Source organism: Amblyomma mixtum, chromosome 2, assembly GCF_055824585.1.
Source record: "Amblyomma mixtum isolate Tamu chromosome 2, ASM5582458v1, whole genome shotgun sequence".
In the NCBI taxonomy this organism is placed as follows: domain Eukaryota; kingdom Metazoa; phylum Arthropoda; class Arachnida; order Ixodida; family Ixodidae; genus Amblyomma; species Amblyomma mixtum.
In genome coordinates this window covers 228,266,384-228,288,629 of record NC_143013.1, presented here as the reverse complement: position 1 = coordinate 228,288,629, position 22,246 = coordinate 228,266,384, and the positions used below count along the sequence as shown (strand labels likewise).

Here is a 22,246-nt window from a genome sequence, read left to right as displayed (position 1 = left end):
TTTGGTTATGTCGCTGGCCAACAAATGCATATCAACAGGGTTACTATCGATAGCAATAGTAATATTAGCGAGTTTTTTTAACTATACATAGCTTCAAAAAAAAAAGAAACTATCGATACCATAGATAGTCACTTTCCCGATAGTTATGCATCACTAGCACGGAATAATTACCCAGCAAAACTAGATTACACGTCTAATTAATGGCCTTACTTTTGAAATTATTGCATTAGCTGAGTATTGAATATAATTTCCTATTAGCGAGGAACATTGGAGAACAAGTTTTTGTTCTGAATACTTCTTCGTATGGAATTCCTGACCAAAACTGTCGCTCAAAGAAATTCCCCCCTGCAACGCAGGGGGTTTCCGCATGAGCTTACCTCCACCAGAGCAGTTAACAATTTTATGGCGTTTTTTAGCGACACTATCAAGAAGAGTCATCCTGCGACGTAAATAGCGTCACGAATATTAAAATTAACAGCACAGAGAGCTATTACGAAGTCCTCCTTTCGGCATTCAACACAAGCCCCCACAGAAGGAGGCTTACAAAAATTACGCTCTACGCTGAGAGCAACAAACCATGCTCAGAGGCAACCCCGATCAAGATGCATTCTCTCACTCTGCCAACAGACGGAACTCGTTTGGACCTCCTGCAGAGATCCACAGACGTTACATATGCGGCAATAAGTTAATTCAACTTATTTTGGCTACTGTAATCTTTTTATAAACAAAACCGATTAAGTTCCTTTGTCCAATGTGTTCTCTTAAATGAAAAGACACTTGTCTATTTGGCAAAGTCCGGTTTATTTAAATTAGTTACTTATTTCTTGTCCCACGTTTTCACTCCGAAGGTATTTCCCTGGCGAATCTTTGTGAAAGCCTGTGTCTGTGTTTTCGACTCCTGCCGATAGATGGCGGCAGCATTTAAGCGCGCTTAGGGTGCCTCGATGCCTGGTCACCGCGCCGCCGTTCAGGGTGGTGACCATGGTGGTGACAGCCCCGCGCAGCCGCCATTTTGGTTTGAAGGAGTGCCAGCGCGACCGCCGAGCTATCGTTGCAGAGGGCAGGAGTCTCACCAATCGCATCGGAAGCTGAAAATTTCTGGCATGTGTGGAATTATGCTTCCGTGCTGAAATGCAGAGCTCATATTCTGTTGTAAAAAAGCACAGTAGTCTTGTTGGCGGAGCGCTGCGGTGTTACGAGGAGAGGCGATTGGCGAGTCGGAATGTTAATTGAGCTTTCACTGTCGCAGTTTTATTTCCTTTGCACGGTAGAACAATTTTTTGACAAAACCGTTTGTGAAATTACACAACGCTTTTCTATTCACGTGTTGGTAGGCTCCCTCGAAAATTTGAAGCACATGTTTCGTTTCCTGCGTTTAACAGCAGTTCACGGCCTTGTATCATAGAGTCCCGGCCGTATTTTTATTTCACAGTGATCCTGTACACGATGAGTCTACATTACACATGAGCTACGATTTTGAGCTTCCAATTAGTGTATTGGTGGCATAATAGCACTGTGCATAATCATATCTCTAAGGCAAATGCGGAGCACAAGAAGTTACAGTTGACAGCAGTGGCCTCACCAGAAACCCTGCTAGATGGGCCACAATGTTGCTTTCAATATGAGAAAGAGGTTCAAGATCTTCAAAATCAAAATCATTTACGTCAACTGAGACCTCTTGTTGTACTTGCCTAATTTCCGCAGAAAAAATGTCTACGAGGTACTCACTGTCATCAGTGTCATAACTGGTGGATTTTGGCACTTTCAAGAACTGGCTCACGGAAAGAATCTTTATGGCATTTTTCAAGTCTTATGGACTCGGGACTGGTTTCAGCATTCTTATAACAGAGAACAAGTTCTACAGGCAGTCCTGTGCAAACCGTCCCGTTAATACAAACTTGTATCCACATTCCTTCAGGAGGAAAATGTGCAGCTGCAAAATAACATTCGTCGACATAACACCCGCCTGGCATGGCTTCCATACCTTCTTCACACCAATGCTTAGGCTATTAATGACCTCAACAGTGAGGTTTAGCACTGAAATTGCTTCCCTGTATTTCTCTTCATTCATGAAGCTAAGAGCCACAACTGGGTGGCGAGCTGTCATCAGGGAGTACCACTTAGAGATCAGTTCAAGAAACCACGCAGTTGGCTCAGCTTCAGGTGGCAGTAGCCGCTGCTCGATATAATACCGAATAGCTGCAGGTGACTCTCTAAATAATTGTACAGCTATTCCTACTTTAATTTTTGTAAAGTGCCCAGTGGACACATGCACATCGGTTAAATTAGGTGCAACTTGTAGCTGATTGCTATCTAAGTTCAAAAGAGCCTCAACGTGTTCGACTGTTATTTCAGTTGCCGGTAAGTTGAACTGTGAAACTATCTCGCTACTCAGGTGCATCGGATCTTTCCGAACAAAATGTCCCCTCACGTTCTTCAGCACATGGGCAGGGTCTGGCATAAAATGTAGTGTCTCGTTGCTTATGAAGGGATGCGGCACACTGGACACTGTAACAGCGTTGCGAGAGCTGCTTAAGTTCAGTGACCTCCACATCGCGCGGTTGGAGCTTCCCATGTCAGAAGTTACACACCGCACACGAAGGCCATTGTCTGTGAAGAGCTTGACAAGGTGGAATACGAAGTCCTTGAGCACATCTCCACTGACGTAAGCACCTGTGTAATGGAAAGCAATTACTTGTTTCCGACGGGTATTTGTGCCACCCACCATAAAGACAAGCGCATGCTTTGCTGGCTGGTCAGATGAAGGCAATGTTATCATTCCATGCAGAGTATCGTTGCCACGGTCAAGTTCTATCCCACTCCGGATTTCAATCTCATCAAGAAATAGTATGCAATCTTTTTCGATATCTTTCATTGAAGACATTTTTGTTTGCATTGCAGACAATATTTCATGTAGCACGCCAGGCTTGAAAGACAGATGCTGCAATCTTCTACATAGTGTGCGCCGTGATGGCAGGGGTTAGCCTTGCTCTATGAGGAGGTCATAACCTGTACTTCCACAGGCGAACTTGAGTTGCAGTGCCTTTTTTACTGTGTCGGCACTCCACGTGCGACATGTTCTATCCTGTCTTTCTAGAGCTGTCTTCTGGTCTTCGTTCAGATATTTCAAGTTGGCAGTCAACATTGTGACCTTTGTTTCCAGCTTGGCTGCTTGTCTCGTAGCAGTCCTCATCTTCTTTTTAGCGACAGACAGACTTTCCTTAAGCTGAGAGCTTTTCTTCTGCGTGTCCTGGAGAGCTTTCCGCATTTCGCTTGTTGACAGTGAGTCAACATCCAGGATGTCACAGTGCTCCTCCTGTTCCTCTTCTTCTGTGCTATCGCTGACGCAGAGTTCACCTGTGTCTAGCTCCTGATCGTTGGGAGATGAAGGTCCGGGTGAGGCAATATCTGTCGACTGAAATGATTCGGTAGCTGAAGTTGCAGAATCAGCTAAACTTCGTCGCCTCACAGGAGGTTTCCCGCGTTTCGGTTGCACTGCATGGAGAAATAAAGGCATTCATATTCAATACTCATAACGCTTGTAATTGGAAGCAACACAGTGACTCACAAGAAATCATTACTTGCGTGTAAAATCAAAGAGAGTCGGAACTGCAGTAGACTTCAGCAGCCGCCGCCTGTCTTGTCTAGCATTTTCGTACTGGTCAGGCTCAAAGTGGCGCTAGAAAATGTTAACACGGAAGCAATCTTAGAGACAATAAGACCAAACATGCAAGCACACAGAGTAAGCGGGACAGACTCTTCTGAACTATCATGCAGAGGCACTTATATTCACGAAAGTGCCATATTGACACCACCGAGCTGATCACTGCTAACATTCTGGTTATTTACTGGGATGCTGAAACAAATTCGCATCATCGAACTTTCTGCTTATACCACCGCGATTATTCACGTACCGCTATCAGGATCGCAGTGAAGGTGCACTGAGTCGCGACACGTTGCGCGCACTAAATAGAGCGACATTTATAGAAAATGGTTGTAGCGCCGGGACAGGCGCAACTTCCAACTCCAAGTTGGAAGTTGCGCCTGTCCCGTCTAGCTTTATATGTGTTGTCTGTTTCGGCGCTACAACCATTTTCTGCAAACATGCACCAACTAGCCCCCCAACAAGAGCGACATAAGCATGCGCACCTGCAGCTGCAAACAAAGAAGACAGAACAGTAAAGAGAAAAGTACCGAAGGCACTTAAGTCTCCCTACAAAGGCTTTCCAAAAATATATGACTAAATAATGCAGCGTAAACAGCAATTTAATTACAATTAACTAGCAGTAATTAATTGAAACCTCTAATGAGCGCAGCGTAATTTTACTATACATAAGCTAGCCAACGATATAACACTTGCGGCTGTATACTAAACATAGTCTGCACAGCCACTGCGGACATATTCTGTACACGTCACGCATGAAGAAGAAATCCTACGCGTTAAACGACGGCCGACCAACTTAGACAACTTCCCTATCAAACTCCGAGGCACAAGCAAGCGTCGATCACGTACCTCGCATGTCTTCGATGTGTCAGTCGATTTCCACTTCTCCCGCTTCACTTGATCCTCCCACTTCTTTCTTCTCTCAGGGTCTCGGGGAAACCGAAAAGTCCGCAGTCCTTTTTTCCATGAGCCGGTGCACAGCGGAACGCAGCAGCCAGTCATTCTCTTATCTTGTTCACCCACCCACGGGTGAACGATAAGAACACTGTTACACTGCAAGAGCGTGTGCGAAAATGTTTTCAATGTCGGTTGCTGTCGTTCGCACGAGAGCACGAAAATGCCGCCTCACCAACTCGTCGACCGCACGGGAGACACGTGCAACGGCCAGCAACGTCGAACCAAAATGGCGGCGTGTCTGGCGAACGGCGGCGCGGAGCGGTACAAAGGCTGTCACCACCCTGAACGGCGGCGCGGCGGGCAGGCATCGAGGCACCCTAAAGGCCGTTGTACGATCGCTTTTGAGCGGATCCGCCAGGCAGGCGGACTGGCGGACCGAACGACCAGACAATAGGCATTCGCCCCGTTCGGCAGGCGAAAGGAAAGTTGGTGAACTTCAACTTTGGGGCGGACGAGCGAACCGCCCGGCGACCGAATTGCAGCGATTGGCTGCTTTTTACGTGACGTAGGCATCCGCTCCTGCCGGGCAAGATGGCCGTCCGTCGACTGAACTGGGGAGCGAGGCATAGGTCGTGGCTGTAGTGGTGGCATCTATGCCGCGAGGCATACTATATTGGCCACATGTTGATATTACGAGTGTTCAGAGCGACTGCGAACTTCTCCGCGTGCAGCAGCGGCGAGCAGCGACAGTTTCCCGAGTTGTAATCGACGCTGATGTAGTTGACAGAGCGCCTCTTCAAACCGACGCAAGACCTACGCGTTGGCGGTGTCACGAAGTGTTTATATGGAGCTGTTTGTGGTTGCTGCAAGCGTTCCTAATTCCTGCGAGGATCATCACGCACAGCGGCGAGCAAAAGCTGCTCACGGTGAACTTCTGTGGGTGCATGAGCTGCCTAGCACAGTGACTAGTGTCCGCGTAGTGAAAGTGATTGCGATCGAAGCGAGTGCTTTTACATCAAGGCAGTGAAATGTGCACCTTCGAGAGCTCACTACGCACGCCGTGCTTTCGGAATGCTGAAATGAACGTGGCGTTGTGCAGCTAGTCGCATTCGTTGCGATGGTTGCAGTGATCGCGACCGAAGCGTGCACACGACGTTGTTGCTGGCTACGCATTCGTTACCATTTTGTTCGCGATTCGTGTTGGCACTGTGCTTGAGAATTGCCGTGTGTGCGACGTGACGCGACGCGAGCTTGGCTGCACGGCCGTAGGATTGTTTTGCGGCGACAACAGCGATGTCGCCATCCTCTGCGCTTTGGTGCTCCATTCAGTACGTTTTGTGATGATGGGTGCTCGGGCTACGACTCGCCGGAGAAACTGTGTAACCTGTGTGAAAACATCGGTGCAGTGCAAATGTAACTTCGGGAGCGTCATTTCTTTTTATTTCCTGCCGGCTGTGCGCACATTTGCCTGCAATAAACATATCGGCGTGATGAATGGGTGACTGAAGACTTCCGCTTTCGGTTTAGGTTGTAACATGGAAACAAGAATCATTGCCGCTTTTGAATCACGACTGATTGACAGTGTACAAATCTCTAATATGTGCCAACTCATAAGTCTGTTTTCATGAGCATTTGAATTGATGTAGCGCAGAAAAAAAAAAAGTGTGGCAGCAGCTTTTGCAATCAAAACTGACCACAGAGCAAGTTGAGCATAACGAGTCTTGATGAAAAAGAAGAAAAAAATATTGAGAAAACCTTTGCCATTGCTTTTTTTCTCTTTTTGCTTAGCAGTGTAAAGTCAATATTGACAAATGCTTGGCAGTATTCAGTTTAAGTGGGATGTTGGTTTCCACTGCAATCAGAAAAATACAGTGGTCTTGAAGCACCTCATAGGCAATGACAGTGTCTGTTGTTGATTTTGCTCATGGTCCTTTTCGATCCGGGGATCAGTGGTACGAAACTGGATGTGTTCGCAATGCTATTGTTGCAGAGCTGCTTGCGAAATCGGCCTTATTGGTGTTAAGTGGTTGTTCAGCGGTGCTTCCTGGGTCAGCCGCAGCACTTTGTTTAACAAGCCATTCTCGAAGCTTTGAGAAGATCTTGTCGATGCACTTGCATATGTCTGTCTGCTTCCACCTTCATTTGCCTGTGACTGCTTGCTACAGACATGACTACTTGCAGACTGCAAAATAAGCCCTGTGGAGCTGGTAAAGCTACGCTAGGAACAAAGACGATGGTAACATCACTGCACAGCGTAGCAATTCTTGCTCTGTTGTCGTCCCTTAGCACAGTTTCGACATGCCAACTTGCCACCGGTGCACCCCACAGTACGCTATGATCAAGTTCTGTGAAATTTACGGAAAGCAACAACGGGAGAGGAAGTAGGTTGTATAGGCATATCTAGTGCATGCTGTACAGATAGCTTCCTGCCTTATTATAGCCTGGCCCCTCTGTTTTTAATCCTTCATCACCCAGCACCTATGGCCCTATTTGTGTTATTGGCATGTGCTGCAAATCACCAAACACATTTCATACTCTTGACCCTGCTAGATTGTTTTGGCCCATTAAGTTGTTTGATTCAAATCGGCAAGCTTTTAGAAGACATTTCTGCAATAGCCAACTTTTTCTTGTTCTTCACGACATGCACCTTGACTGCAACATCCCCCTATGATGCTTTTGTTCTTTGCTTTGAAAAAGCATGCATTTCCCCTATTTATGTGAGGCTGGTTTTCTCGTGCTTTAACTTGCATCCAATAGCTCTAAACTGGATCCAAGCTTAAACAGCCAGCCTTCGGCAGATTTCCCTTGCCAATTCTTATGTATCTTGCCTTTTCCTGCAATCTCGGACGTCCGCCAAGGCACTCCTTTGGGCCTCAGCTTTTCATTACTTGCATTATTACCGTCCCTTCAGTGTTTTGTCATATGCCTTCAATGACAGCCATATGGTGTGTGCCATATTGCAATCAATACCAGCATTTCAGTTGTTCAAAACAACAATTAGCATGCCCTAGATTGTCCTGTTTGCTAATGTTACTAAGAATGCAGTAATATTGTTTTTTATTGTCAGCATTACATTTTGCCAACTTATAAGGCCTTCCGATAAAGGTATATTCACTGTATACTGGTTCAAATACCTAATAATCCTCATACACCCACCCACAACCTAGGATATTTACACCATGACATGTTGTTAGTATCACCATCTTCCAAGTTACTTGCATTCAATTCCCCTGTGTGTCATCAACTTGGGTATTCTAATGGCACATGGCACAAATCTAACTTAACTAGAATCCTTGAATTAGTTCAGTCCTGAGCCGCTTGTTTTATTTTCTCAGGCCATTTTTGAAGGTCCAGTGTGACAGCACCAAAAGTGCATATTTGAATGTCTTCATCTTATGCAGGTTTTTTTTGCTCCTTACCAACACGTCCCCAAGTAATCAGTCCCAACTTGTAGTCTCTCGTGCACTAGGTGCACTAACACTCTTGTGCCTCGTTTAGCTCATATGCCACTGAATTTCAAGATTCGTTTTTGTTCGTGCCACAGAAGGCTGTAACGGTCTTGCATCCCACAAGGCTGTGTATCTTACTGTCCTGCGAAGTGGTTACTACAGAAATCGTGGTATAAATTACGAACTCACTGAGCTCCTACCTGGCACACCATTTTAAAGCTCGCTACTAAAGTAATGTCATTTAGGACCACTGAGGTGTGATAAATATGAAAACAAATAGATCTGATATAGTGCTCAGTCACTCGGTCACCTCGGCAAACCAGTACAATGCTCTCTTATACATAACGTGTTCATTGAGAACTTTGTTCATAATTTATTTCAAACTATATCGGGGCAGATTTACACAATAGTAGCATTTGGGCTAACTTTGCACAAGCTAGCTTTAGCTACCTACATTCGCCGACTGCAAAGCTAAACATGCATTAGTGCACCCACCTGTTGTTGACCAGGCTTCTCTTTGTGCTTGTCTGTTCTGCTCAGCTGAGCAACACACTGACTTCATGATGTGGCTCAGTGAGAATTATACATCTGTATGCTTATGCATGTAACTTGTATATAGTCACATGTACTAAGGATAGTATTAACTGGGCAATTGGTTCAGCTTAAAAGCTCTCATCATCAGATTGCAGCAAAGAGATAGCAATAAAAGACAAAAGTCATCACTGCCTTTCTGTTTTTCTTCATCATCCTTCGGCCTGACTTCAACTTGGTTTTTTTCCAACTTCCTTATGACTACTGATGGCTCAGTTAATTCGTTTCCTTGCAACCCAGACTGGCAGTGGAATAAGGATATTTTGCTAAGAAATTGGTAATTAGTAACTAGTACGACATTATTCTATATATAACAAGTGGTGCGGATATCGATTAACAAATACAGATTCTCTCTTTTGCTTGCTGCTTTGGGAATCAGAGTTGCCCTTAAAATTTCTCATATTATTTTTTACTGATCAGAAAGGACGTACCTTCAAGATTGCTGTAGAGCTTTACTGGAGAACTTAAGCATCTATGGCCCACACATACTTCAATGGCTTATTTTTCAATTCATTCTGTCCTGAGACATCATAGCTCTTATTTCTGAAAATTAACTTTTTCGCATTCTGCTTGATATGATTGTGTTTGCTTGAGGTAACTGCAAAATATGAAGCAGTTCCCGTTCCCTTGACTATACAAAGCATTATATCCTAGTCTCCGCCAATATTTGCTATGTAAACTTTCCAAATCGGTTCTTGCATTTCCTTAACCTCTAGGCCAGTGTACTTACTCCAACCACTTTGTTTTAAATTCATGGGACAGTTAAGAATGCTTTGTGGTCATACGCACAATACGCCACCTTGTTTCTGTGCATGTCAACATTGATTGGCTCTCAACAGAACTTTCCACACTTGTTTACTATGCTGCATACTGGTTTGCACAATGTTCACTGCAATGTCACCTCAGGAAGCACTGGTAAAAGGAAGCGGCCTGCCCACTGTCACTGCAGAACAAAAGCGTGCACTTTAGTACAGTGATGCGCACCATATCCGCTTTGAAGCCACTGAGTGGTATTTCTATTTCAATTTTCGTAATGGTGTGAAAAACATGACGAAAAAAAAATCAGAAAAAAGAAATCAGTATTATTGCGTCGTCATTTTTCTGTGATGTGATATTGTAAACACCTGCAGTTAACACTGATCTTCCATATTAGTAAAGGTTGGGAACATTGTAATTTCCTCATGTATAGATGCATTCATATCTGATGGTAACATGCTAAAATATGCTGATTTTTTCATGCATACATAATACACACATACACATACACCTTTTCTTTAATGAGAGACAGTGGCGTGTTTGATGTCATTTGACCACACATTCTATGATGTGGATAGAGTTGAAGTGCGGCAGGAGTGAACAGGGACACAAGAAGAATGATATACAGGTGATGCTGGATTTCCCACAGCTGAAGAACCAAGCTGGGCAAAAATGATCTGGTTTGGTTTGGTTTATGGGGTTTAACGTCCCAAAGCGACTAAGGCTATGAGAGACGCCGTAGTGGAGGGCTCCGGAAATTTCGACCACCTGGGGTTCTTTAACGTGCTATGACAGAGCATTGTTAAAGGCTGTGAACAAGCAGTCCACATCAGCAGCAGCAGATGCCCTCTGTACAGATGCAAGAACCAATCTTGTCAAGGTCACCTTGACGTCAGAAGCAGTAGCATGGACTAAGCCTTGGTACTATTCCCTTTTATCTAAGAGCACACAGAGGCATCTGCTCTACGTCCCCTCTTGTGTAGGACAGTCCAGCATACACTGTTCGTGATATCACTTTGGACAGTTGGCAGTATCAGTGAGGTGTTTGTTGCGGGTTGTCTCTTTTTGTTTCATGTTAACTATGCGTATCTATTCCTACAACAAATATTTTTGTTTGCATTGAATTGGCATCTAAGCTCAGTCAACAACCAATGTTCAGTTTTGGTTTTTGGCTGTCAGAACATGTTATCACCGAACACTATAGTCAGATTCAATTTAAGTCTGCAGTGAAGCTTTGCCATCTGCACCGCCGCACAGAATTCTTCCGCGCCAAAAAAAGTAGTCCGCTGTTTAAACTTTTATTGTATACTACCATAAGAAGCTTATTACAAGAAAAAATGATAAGCTCTAGAATTCTGATACCTGGATAGATTAATAAAGTCAAACATCGAACAACTTATTTTATTTACTGTTATTGGTTAGTGGAGTAATACAGGATGCCTCGGGCCATGACCGAGTGCTAACAACTGCTGTTTCTTTTAAGTTTTATCCTACTATACATGAGGTACGCGGTATGTGAACCAGAATCATAAAATTTCAGTCACAGCAATTTCATCTTGTTCAGATGTCTGATGTGTGTTCCACAAGGTCACCATCCTCAAATCCAGCTAACAATTGTCATGAAATGCACCATTATTTTTTTACTTGCAGTTATGTTGTAGGTAGGTAGCCAACGTCTGTGTTAAAGTACTCCACTCAAGATGGATGTAGGTTTGCTTCTGCAAACAATGGAAACTCACTAAAAGCATGTGTTTGATTGCACAGACGGTTACCAGTTGAAAATAATAACAGTCATATTCACCCGACATCACTGCTATCATTCAGCAGCACAGAGAACCCTATGCAACAATTTTGTGGCAACGAACGACAGAGTGCAGGAACCACTGTGTATACGCATGTATGGAGTGCATGCTGCACGTACTGTTTCTTACTTCAGAATGCTGGCCTTTGCCAGTTACCACCCAGCAGCTATTGCCCCATTTCCATCACTATGCAAGATCAATGCTCAAATGCATGTGCGGTAATTAGTATCCAACTGTACAGCACTGCATACAAGAATTCCCAGTAAGTGTCAGCAGTTCACCCATGATGGCTATCATTAATCCTGATTTTCAATTATAACCTCAGGAATGCCTTCAGGTACTTTCCTGGGCCTTTTCACACCTCTGTCCCATTATGGGGACAGTGCTTCTAATTAGCCCCCTCAGTTCATCCATCAATAACTGTTCCCTCTTGAGGCTGTTCACTGGTACATGTTCCTCCATAATGTCATTTTCCACCTGTCTTAGTTGTTTTTTGGGCTTCTCCCAATAAATGCAGACGTCATAATCTCTTTTGTCAGTTAATTTGTTATCCTTTGTCATTGTATGACCGTCGCAGCATTCCTTTCTGAAAATTTGACATTCTTCATTTTAAATACCCCTAGTATGCGGTCTTGACATTGCGCGCATCCATCCCGGCATCCGTGGGATTGGTACGCGTTACAGATTCCGCAAATATGTGCTTCCGAATTCGCTCACGCGGAAATGTACAGGTCACAGCCTGCCTTAATTTCGAGTGCTACCATACTGTACATGCGCCCGTTTCTTCGCCTTCCATCACGTGCCCCAGTAGTACGGAAGCTCTTTCGCAGCGGCTCAATGCGCGGGCACAGCGGGGAATCAAGGCATCAACCCACGAGACGATTCACTTTGAAACCGGTTCGCATCTCCGTGGTTCGCCGCGTGGCGTCACCTTTGCGTGTGCAAAGTTCTTCGTCCTGTTGCCGGCTGAACTTCGGCACGCCATGGCTATGCCGAAGTTCAGCCTAGGTGCCGGTCGCCGAGGAGCAAAAAAAGACCACGTTTTCGCGCCGTCTAGGTTGCCAACAGGAGCATGCTATTGGACAGACTGCAATCCCGGGCGCGCCAATCGGAACGCTTTAAACCATCCGCCTTGTCCGCCAGCTCCAAAATGATCGTACAACACCAATTCCGCCCCACGCCCGAGCGAAGGCCGAAAGCGAGCGGTTCGCTCGCTGGCGGATCCGTCCAAAAACGATCGTACAACGGCCTTAAGCGCGCTGATGTCTGCGCGCATCCGTTTTCAGGGCGGGGACACCCCGCGCCGCCTTTTCCCCCTCGCAGGGTAACGTTTGGCCCCACACGCCGGTCGCGTACAATGCGCTATGCGTGTGGCGTTGTTTGTATGCGGTTACGTGGCGACTGGAATAATGCGACTGAACTGGAAATATGCAGTACGCAGTTGGTTCGCTCGTCGCAATAATATTCTGGTACTTTTGAGTGTCTATTATGCATCGTACAGTCGCTCTAATCACACGGCAACCGAAAATGAATGACGGACTGCTGTGTTCCCCAGTAACTCGCTGCACCTGAAATAGGACAGCGGTCACTTGGTGTTCCTTCGTAGTTGTAATTTATAGTGCCATGGTGGCCGAATTCAGTACAATTATGCTACATTTGTTGTTCGTCAGTAGGGAGTGGTCGCAGGAGGCAAATTTTCTCGGGTATGCCAGCAGCGCGGAGGATTACCTACCAAATAAAAGCATTTCTGCGCAGTTAGCACCCAATTTTTCAACATTATTTGGGAGCCCTTTGTCTTATTACTGCACTATATGTGAAGAATTCCACGAAGTAGTGGCAAATTTCTCTTCCAAACGGGACGTCACTACACTGCTCTGAAGAGTACAGCTGTGGCATATCTGAAACCTGTTGGTCATACTTTCGTAACTGCTTGTTCCACAAAAGAATCATGCAGCGGTTTAGTTTCGCTCTGAACGGTGTTGACTACATGTAAACTGATGATACGATGAGGTGAGGTTTTGCTGATTAGTGGTTGCTAAGTAGGCAAGTCCAGTGCTAACTCCAGGACAAATTTAACTGACATTTATTTTTTCGTTCCAAAACTTCAAAAAAAAAACATCAAAAGTGAACGATTCACAAAGTAACCACGTAAAGTGAGTCTCTCATAACTACAGCGCTTGAATCCCATTCTCCCTGCCAGGCAGATTAAAAAAAAAAGGGGGGGGGGGGGGGTCGGAGCAATGCGGGCCGCCTTCCTCACTTCGGCGGAACCGTCTGCTCTAGTTTCGAAAAGGCGCTGTCTTGTCGCCTCACTCAGTAATATTCCGGCAAGACAACGGACCTGTCATTAAGGTACGGGTCTGGCCTAGTTGGAAAACCACGTTTGACGTAAAGCGCGCAGAAAGACACGGACGAGTCAACAGAACAGACAAGCTTTTATCCCGGCAGCTGTCATCAAGAGAGGCAATAAAAAAAAGCGTAAACTGTAGGAAATGCCTGCCCAAAAACACGCGTAACGAATTTTACTGATGTGACTGTGTGACGCCAACCAAATCGAGCTTTTTTTTTTTCTTTCTAGCGAAGAAAAAAAAAAGGGGGGGTCCTGTCGTTGGCGTCACGCAGTCGCGACTTCTTTGCTTACTGACGCACGGAATGTAGCTGCGCCCCCAATATACTCGTAGTGAGCTGGCGCAAGGAACTGGAGGGGGAGGGGGGGGGGGTGGAGGGGAGTTAGAATTTTTTGGTGAAATAAAGATAAATAAATTGAACAGAATGCTTGACGAAACTTGCATACTCGCTTAGCGGCGAAAGCGTGGCAAAATAATATGGGTGCCTTACAGGGACACGTCGTTGCCGTCAGGTTCTGTAGGAAGCGCTCAGCAAATTTGGATGTGGCCTGGCATGTTTTAACCCTCGCCTCTCCCTGCCGCAGTCAAGTGCAGGACGATTATAGCTTTCGCGGCCGACGTCATCGATGCACGTGCTAGCGGTCTGGATAAAAGACGAGACTTCTGACAGAGCGGTGCGCAGAATGTTCGATGCGTACTGAGGCTACTACGCAATGATGCGTCTCCAGTCGGGAAAAGAAAAGTACCGCGGAACACCGGGGCGAAAATATACGCAATTTCGCCCATTGGGCCAGGCTTCTTTTCTTGAAGTGCTCGTGTTGTGATCGTGATGCAGCTGTCGGAGGTCAAGCTGTGAGGGTCTGCTGTGTTCCCGGGTGCTCTGTCAAGAAGGCAGCGGCTATTTCGCGTTTGCTCGCGGAAGCGCGCGCCGAAAAAAGTGGGAATCACAGGCCAGGTGAGACGGCTGTAAACTAACATAGCTCCAAAGTATGCGAGGCAAGGCGTGCGAAATGCTTGCATTTCGGAACAATGTCTGCTTGTTGCGGAATTATAATGCGCAACTTTAACGTTTCATCCTCGTAAACTTCTCCCACTTGACTTAGCGGCGAGCGGAGAAGCTGTTTAAATGGCAGACTTCTGCGAATATGAAAATGTAGCCCGAAATAAGTAATCCTCTTTGTTTGCAAAAGAATGAAATGTAAAGCATCCCAATACAGATATTCCACTGGAGTATGCAACGCCCGTTCTGAGAATGTAACGACTGTTCACAAGGCACCCTGTTTCAAGGCAGATTACTGCGAAAGACGATGTATTTTAGCGTAACTGACTTTGATTCACCATTAAGCATTCTGTGGTACCACCCTGTCTTTAGATGACAACAAATTTGCGGAATTTCCCGCGGTAGAGGAACATTTCTCTGCGAAACAGCCCGCCGCCGCATTGCTCCCAACGTAGCCGAACGGGAGAGTTAGAGCCAGCATGCCTCCGTGGAGAGCGGTGTCCTCACCCTGAAAGCTCCGCTGGCCATCGAGACACCCTAAGCGCGCTAAGGGTGCCATGATGTCCGCTCCACCTCACATGGATACTACTAATGGTAAGCCTGTTGAGCTTCGAGCTATCGCTGGGATTGCAATCTGAATCGATAATCGCTAACGGAACACGTAATGCTAAACGAAACACCAGAGTGGGGCGATCGTGTTACGCCCAGGGACTCAGGAATAGAGGAGGAAGCGTGGCACAAGCTGTCTAGGACGTGAGTCAATAAATCATAGAGTTTCTCACTATCGCGTAGAGGGAAAGCTGGCGGCGCTGCACTTCAGCCAACATGGACGCTCAAAGCATCATTGGGCTCGATCGGTATGGTTTCTGCCTTCGGTTTTGCGAGATGCATTGAGACTCCGGAATATCGGAGGGTTTCTTCTGTCTCCGTGTAAAAGATTAGTAATGCGAAAGCGTTTCTAGGCTATGTCGGCGGGGTCATGTTAAAAAAAACGTGTTCGCAGAACGTGTCCCCCGCAGTTGTGACATTCTCAGCAGAGGCAGCATCAAACGAATGGTTGTGATCGATAGAAGACGGTGTGAGGATGATGCGCAAAAAAAATTGTCCCTAAGATGATTAAATGATTAATTACTGCCAATAACTATAGTCAAAATGTCGAAACTGAATGTCCAAATAGCGCAGACGGCAAGCAATAAGTAGAGAATTGTACGAAAGAAGTGAAAAAATAAAGTTCGAAATGGGTTGAAACGTGCATGATGAATTGAATCCAAATCGATTAAAAACACATCATTTATTTCGAGTAATTAGTTAATTAATTAGAAACAAAAGCAAAGGAGGGTTGAACTGTTTGGATGGGTATATAGTAAGTGGACGAGAAACAAATTAAGGCGTCGAATTTGAACAACAGAAATGGGTACTCAATCATCGACCGATACGGTTAAAAATCGATAATCAATGAATTGATTGACAATCAATCAATTGACCTATAATTAAACAGTTCACCGATAATTAATCAATTCACAAATAATTAATCGATTGATCGATAATTAATCAATAAAGAGAGGCGACGAGCACTGATGAGGCGTCAGTGCTTTCGCATTCTCCCAATACACGTTGCCGAAGTTATCTAATTTTGCTTCCGCGGAGACGCGCGCACTTTGAACCGTCAACTTCGCTCTCTCCCATACTTTCTATCTGCCATAGTTTCCATCTTTGTTTTCTTTTTTGACAAGCGTCTCCCACTCACTCATGGCAGAGAGATAATCACCCCCCCCCCCCCCCCACCCCCTTTAAGAATTCTACAGTAGATGTAGCGCCTCTCCGCTCCAACAGCCTCGAACCCCCGTACTCTATCTACTAGACTCGAATTTATAGCTGAAGTGCTCCGAACATACAATGCCAATAACTTAAGACTGAATGACACGTCTTATTTGTCACCGGAACAGATAAAGGAACTGCTTTCTCGCTAGACTTCGCAACTGTTATGTTTCACCGCGATACTTTCGATCTTTTGGCACTTGTCCGTTCTTGCTTTACGTCTCGTTTATGCAGGCTGTGTCTGCTTCATTTTCTTCCGAGTCGAGCGTTGCCGCTTTTCTCACCACTTCTTGGATCTCTGTCTCATCAGGAGTCCAAGGTTCAGTACCCCTTTCGGTAGAGTTACGATTTTCACGCGGTTTGGAGGTAGACGCCGATGGTGTGATTCCACCGAACGCTGCCCCAATTTCCTGCCGCCGCGATGCACCATAACGGCTTCGTAGCCGCCCTGTCGGCCGCCGTATTGACTTGCCTGGCGTTCTCTGGTGACGTGGCCTTCCATTTGTTTTTGGAGGAAAAATAATGGTGCTAAGAATCGTGGTTTCCACCTCCAAAAGCGTCCCACAGTAGTACGTCAACTATCTCAAGCATACCTTACATGTGTGTCCTAAGCGAAAAATTGGCGGGGGCTTAGCTTTGGTCAAGCCTGGTAGGTTGCGAAAGCAAAAGCGCTGCGCCTCCAACAGAAGGAACGCCGTGCGCCGCGTTTACAGGTCACGCGTGGCTACCGGCCGCCGCTGCGCGACAACTCAGAGCGTCTTCGGTATTTTTTTATATTTTGTTTTTTATGTTGTTGCGACTGAGAGAAAGAAAACAATCTACAGCTGGTATGACGTAACAGAGGCAGTATTGGTCAAATGTTTAGGGGAATCCCCCAAGGTGGAGTAGATTTGTGATAAGGGATTTGTAATTTGACCAACACTCTTCCCACTTCGAGTTACTGATCAATTCGCTCTCGCCCTACCATAAGCTTGCCGTCCCGGTTAGCTCAATTGGTAGAGCGACTGCTCCGGTGTGGCGGTGGTTCCGGGTTCGAACCCCGGACCAGGACGAATTTTTCTTTAACTACGAAGTTTCTGAGAAAGCTGTATAGCTTTCCTTTGTAGCCGTATGGCTGCGCTTGGGTGGATGCCAATGAGTAATTACTCCCTTATTACAAATCTACTCCACCTTGGGGGATTCCCCTAAACATTTGACCAACACTCTTCCCACTTCGAGTTACTGATCAATTCGCTCTCGCCCTACCATAAGCTTGCCGTCCCGGTTAGCTCAATTGGTAGAGCGACTGCTCCGGTGTGGCGGTGGTTCCGGGTTCGAACCCCGGACCAGGACGAATTTTTCTTTAACTACGAAGTTTCTGAGAAAGCTGTATAGCTTTCCTTTGTAGCCGTATGGCTGCGCTTGGGTGGATGCCAATGAGTAATTACTCCCTTATTACAAATCTACTCCACCTTGGGGGATTCCCCTAAACATTTGACCAACACTCTTCCCACTTCGAGTTACTGATCAATTCGCTCTCGCCCTACCATAAGCTTGCCGTCCCGGTTAGCTCAATTGGTAGAGCGACTGCTCCGGTGTGGCGGTGGTTCCGGGTTCGAACCCCGGACCAGGACGAATTTTTCTTTAACTACGAAGTTTCTGAGAAAGCTGTATAGCTTTCCTTTGTAGCCGTATGGCTGCGCTTGGGTGGATGCCAATGAGTAATTACTCCCTTATTACAAATCTACTCCACCTTGGGGGATTCCCCTAAACATTTGACCAACACTCTTCCCACTTCGAGTTACTGATCAATTCGCTCTAGCCCTACCATAAGCTTGCCGTCCCGGTTAGCTCAATTGGTAGAGCGACTGCTCCGGTGTGGCGGTGGTTCCGGGTTCGAACCCCGGACCAGGACGAATTTTTCTTTAACTACGAAGTTTCTGAGAAAGCTGTATAGCTTTCCTTTGTAGCCGTATGGCTGCGCTTGGGTGGATGCCAATGAGTAATTACTCCCTTATTACAAATCTACTCCACCTTGGGGGATTCCCCTAAACATTTGACCAACACTCTTCCCACTTCGAGTTACTGATCAATTCGCTCTCGCCCTACCATAAGCTTGCCGTCCCGGTTAGCTCAATTGGTAGAGCGACTGCTCCGGTGTGGCGGTGGTTCCGGGTTCGAACCCCGGACCAGGACGAATTTTTCTTTAACTACGAAGTTTCTGAGAAAGCTGTATAGCTTTCCTTTGTAGCCGTATGGCTGCGCTTGGGTGGATGCCAATGAGTAATTACTCCCTTATTACAAATCTACTCCACCTTGGGGGATTCCCCTAAACATTTGACCAACACTCTTCCCACTTCGAGTTACTGATCAATTCGCTCTCGCCCTACCATAAGCTTGCCGTCCCGGTTAGCTCAATTGGTAGAGCGACTGCTCCGGTGTGGCGGTGGTTCCGGGTTCGAACCCCGGACCAGGACGAATTTTTCTTTAACTACGAAGTTTCTGAGAAAGCTGTATAGCTTTCCTTTGTAGCCGTATGGCTGCGCTTGGGTGGATGCCAATGAGTAATTACTCCCTTATTACAAATCTACTCCACCTTGGGGGATTCCCCTAAACATTTGACCAACACTCTTCCCACTTCGAGTTACTGATCAATTCGCTCTCGCCCTACCATAAGCTTGCCGTCCCGGTTAGCTCAATTGGTAGAGCGACTGCTCCGGTGTGGCGGTGGTTCCGGGTTCGAACCCCGGACCAGGACGAATTTTTCTTTAACTACGAAGTTTCTGAGAAAGCTGTATAGCTTTCCTTTGTAGCCGTATGGCTGCGCTTGGGTGGATGCCAATGAGTAATTACTCCCTTATAACAGAGGCAGTAGCGTCACAGGTGCGCAGCGCGGCAAACACACACCGTAACTGCAGCCGGGCTATCTGAAGGAGCGAGTTGGTCGTCCATATTCACTCCGCTAAAGGTCAAACGTAACTGCGGCGGGGTCACGGGAAGGCTTGACAGTGCGAGTAGTATTGCTTTCGCAATAAAAGAAATTCGCGATTTGCCGCATTTGCGGTGACTGGGACGCAGAACAGATGTGTGCACCGACGCAGGCAACAGAACGCTTTTGATGATTTCTTTCTTGAAGTTTTGAACAGAAAAATTAAATGTGTTGGTTAAATTTGTCCTGGACTTAGCACTGCACTTGCCTGCTTACAAATACGAGTCGACAAAACCTCATCTCATCGTATCATCAATCTACATGTAGTCAACACCGTACAGAGGGAAACTCAACCGCTGCATGATTCTTTTGCGGAACAAGCAGTTACGAAAGTATGAGCAACAGGTTTAAGACATGTCACAGCTGTACTCCTCAGAGCAGTGTGGCGCGACGGACAGTTTGGATGAGAAATTTGCCATTACTTCGTGCAATTCTCCGCATATGGTGCAGTAATAAGACGAAGGGTTCCCAAAGAATGGTTAAAAAGTTGGGTGTTAACTCGTAGAAATATTTGGCAGGTCATCCTCCGCGCTTCTGTTCGTACGCGAGAAAATTCGCGCCCTGCGCCCAGTCCTTACTTACGAACAACAAATGCAGCATAATTGTACTGAATTCGGCGACCATGGGACTATAAATTACAACCATGAAGGAACACCAAATCACCGCTGTCCTATTTCAGTGCAGCCAGTGACTGGTGAACACAGCAGCCCGTCATTCATTTTCGGTTGCCGTGTGATTAGAGCGACTGTACGATGCATAATAGACACTCAAAAGTACCATACCAGAATATTATTGCGACGAGCGAATCAACTACGTACTGCATGTTTCCAGTTCAGTCGCATTATTCCTGTCCCTACGCAACCGCATACAAACCATGCCACACGCATAGCGCACTGTACGCGACCGGCGCGTGGGACCCAACATGACGCTGCGAGAGAGAAACGGCGGCGCGGGGTGGTACAAAGATCTATAAACGTTGGTACAAAGGGCGTCCCTACCCTGAAAGCGGAGGCGCGCGGACATAAGCGCGCTTAAATGCTTCCGCCATCTATCGGCGGAAATCCCCGCCCTGAAAGCGGAGGCACGGCCGGTCTCGAGGCGGGCGCGCTCACTCATTTATTGCGAAAGCAATACTGATTGCCCTCTCCCTGCTTAGTGGCCCGATACCTGAACAAGATGAAATCAGAGTATTGGGACTCTACATACAAAAGAACCGCAAGATTGACACCACGCTGAAGAAACTCCGCAAGGTGGGGGATCAGGTGGGCCGTATGGTCCGCCGGGTATCAAACAAACGAGGGGGGTTGCGATGCAAAGACGCCCTGCGGCTGGCGAATGCATTCGTAACCAGTCGAATCCGGTATTCGGCACTGTACCTCCACCTGCGCAAATGCGATGAGAACGCTTTCGAAGTGATTCTCCGAAAAATCTATAAGAGAGCTCTCGACCTCCCAATTGCAACATCCAACCAACGTCTCCTCGGCCTGGGGATGACGAACACCTTTGGGGAGCTGCGCGAGGCTCATCTCAGCAATCAATACTTGCGGTTAAGCAAAACACGTGCGGGTAGCCGCCTACTGACCCGCCTCCACATCAATTACACAACCCAAGAGGAGAAGCGGGTATCCATGCCCGAGGCCTGGCGCTTCGCACTAAAGGTTCGCCCCCTCCCCAATAACATGACAAAAGATGCCCATGATGGCCGCCGCCTCGCGCGAGCGGAGGCCATTTCCAAGCAGTACGGTGCTCGACCAGGGGTATTTTACACGGACGCGGCAGGTCCGCACCATGGGGGTTGGTACACGGCTGCCGTTGTCCACCAAAACAACCCAGTTCAGGGCCTCACCTTCCGTGCCCCCAACATTACATTCGCGGAGGAAGTTGCTATCGCACTTGCAGCTGCGGATCCAGCGTCCCGAGTCATTATCACCGACTCAAGAGAAGCTTGCCGCAATTTTGAACAGGGCCAAATTCCAGATCGTGCTTTCCAAATTTTACACAGTTGTGAGTACCGGGATTTCCCAACCCGGCGTACCATCATCTGGGCCCCAGCACATGCGGGGATAGAGGGAAATAAGGTAGCGGACACTACCGCCCGCGCGCTTAACCACCGGGCATCGCCTCTCTCGCCGCCTGATCCGGCTACTGATTTTAATCCGGCTATTACTTTTCGGGAGATATCTCTCCTGTATCAAAACGCTCACGGCCGATACCCACCCCCCTGTAAAGGCCTCAATAAGGCAGAGGAGCGTTGGCTACTTCGCCTCTACACCAACACGGTACTGTGCCCGGCAGTGCTCAAACATTTCAATTCGGCCTTTCCGGGCGGGTGTCCACACTGTGGGGAAGTGTTTGCGGACACGTATCACATGGTGTGGGCATGCCCTGCCAATCCTGCTTTCCCACCCCACCCCCACCCCACCCGAGAGGACTGGGAGGCTGCCCTGCTCGGCTGCTCAACTCTCCAGGGCCAACGAGCCCTGGTGACAAGAGCCCGGGCCGCCGCGGAGGCCACAGGGGTCCCGGACTAGGGATCCCTCCTAGTGATTGTGAGGGCCGGGCCCTTCAGGCACGGTCCAAGCAATACCTCTCTTGTATATAGTATAAATAAATGTTTTACACCACCACCACCACTTTTCTGCCATTAATGGTCGTGGCGCCTCCTTACACAGCGGCGCGTCACCTGACCGTGTGACGTCACGACAGACCGAGAGACGGGGCTCCAGCTCGCGCCATCGATGGCGGAGGTACAGCATGACACGCTGGCTGCGCCGCTGCCGAGAGTGGGCGCTCGGTAGAGCGGGATAAAACGTGGGGGGGGGGGGGGGGGGGTGCAGCTGCGCTCCTCTCAGTGCGCTATGTCGGATGATGTGTACAAGGCGAGGCTGGAACGATCTGCTACGGCCAAGCGACGGCGCCGCGCCGAAGAAACAGACGAAGAACGGGAAGAACG

At 47.2% G+C, this 22,246-nt stretch overlaps 1 pseudogene; it reads right to left on the bottom strand.

Moving 5' to 3' along the window:
* Nucleotides 1–1,858: 1,858 nt before the first annotated feature.
* Nucleotides 1,859–4,666, bottom strand: LOC149362834 (uncharacterized; annotated as a pseudogene).
* Between the last annotated feature and the right edge of the window lie 17,580 nt (nt 4,667–22,246).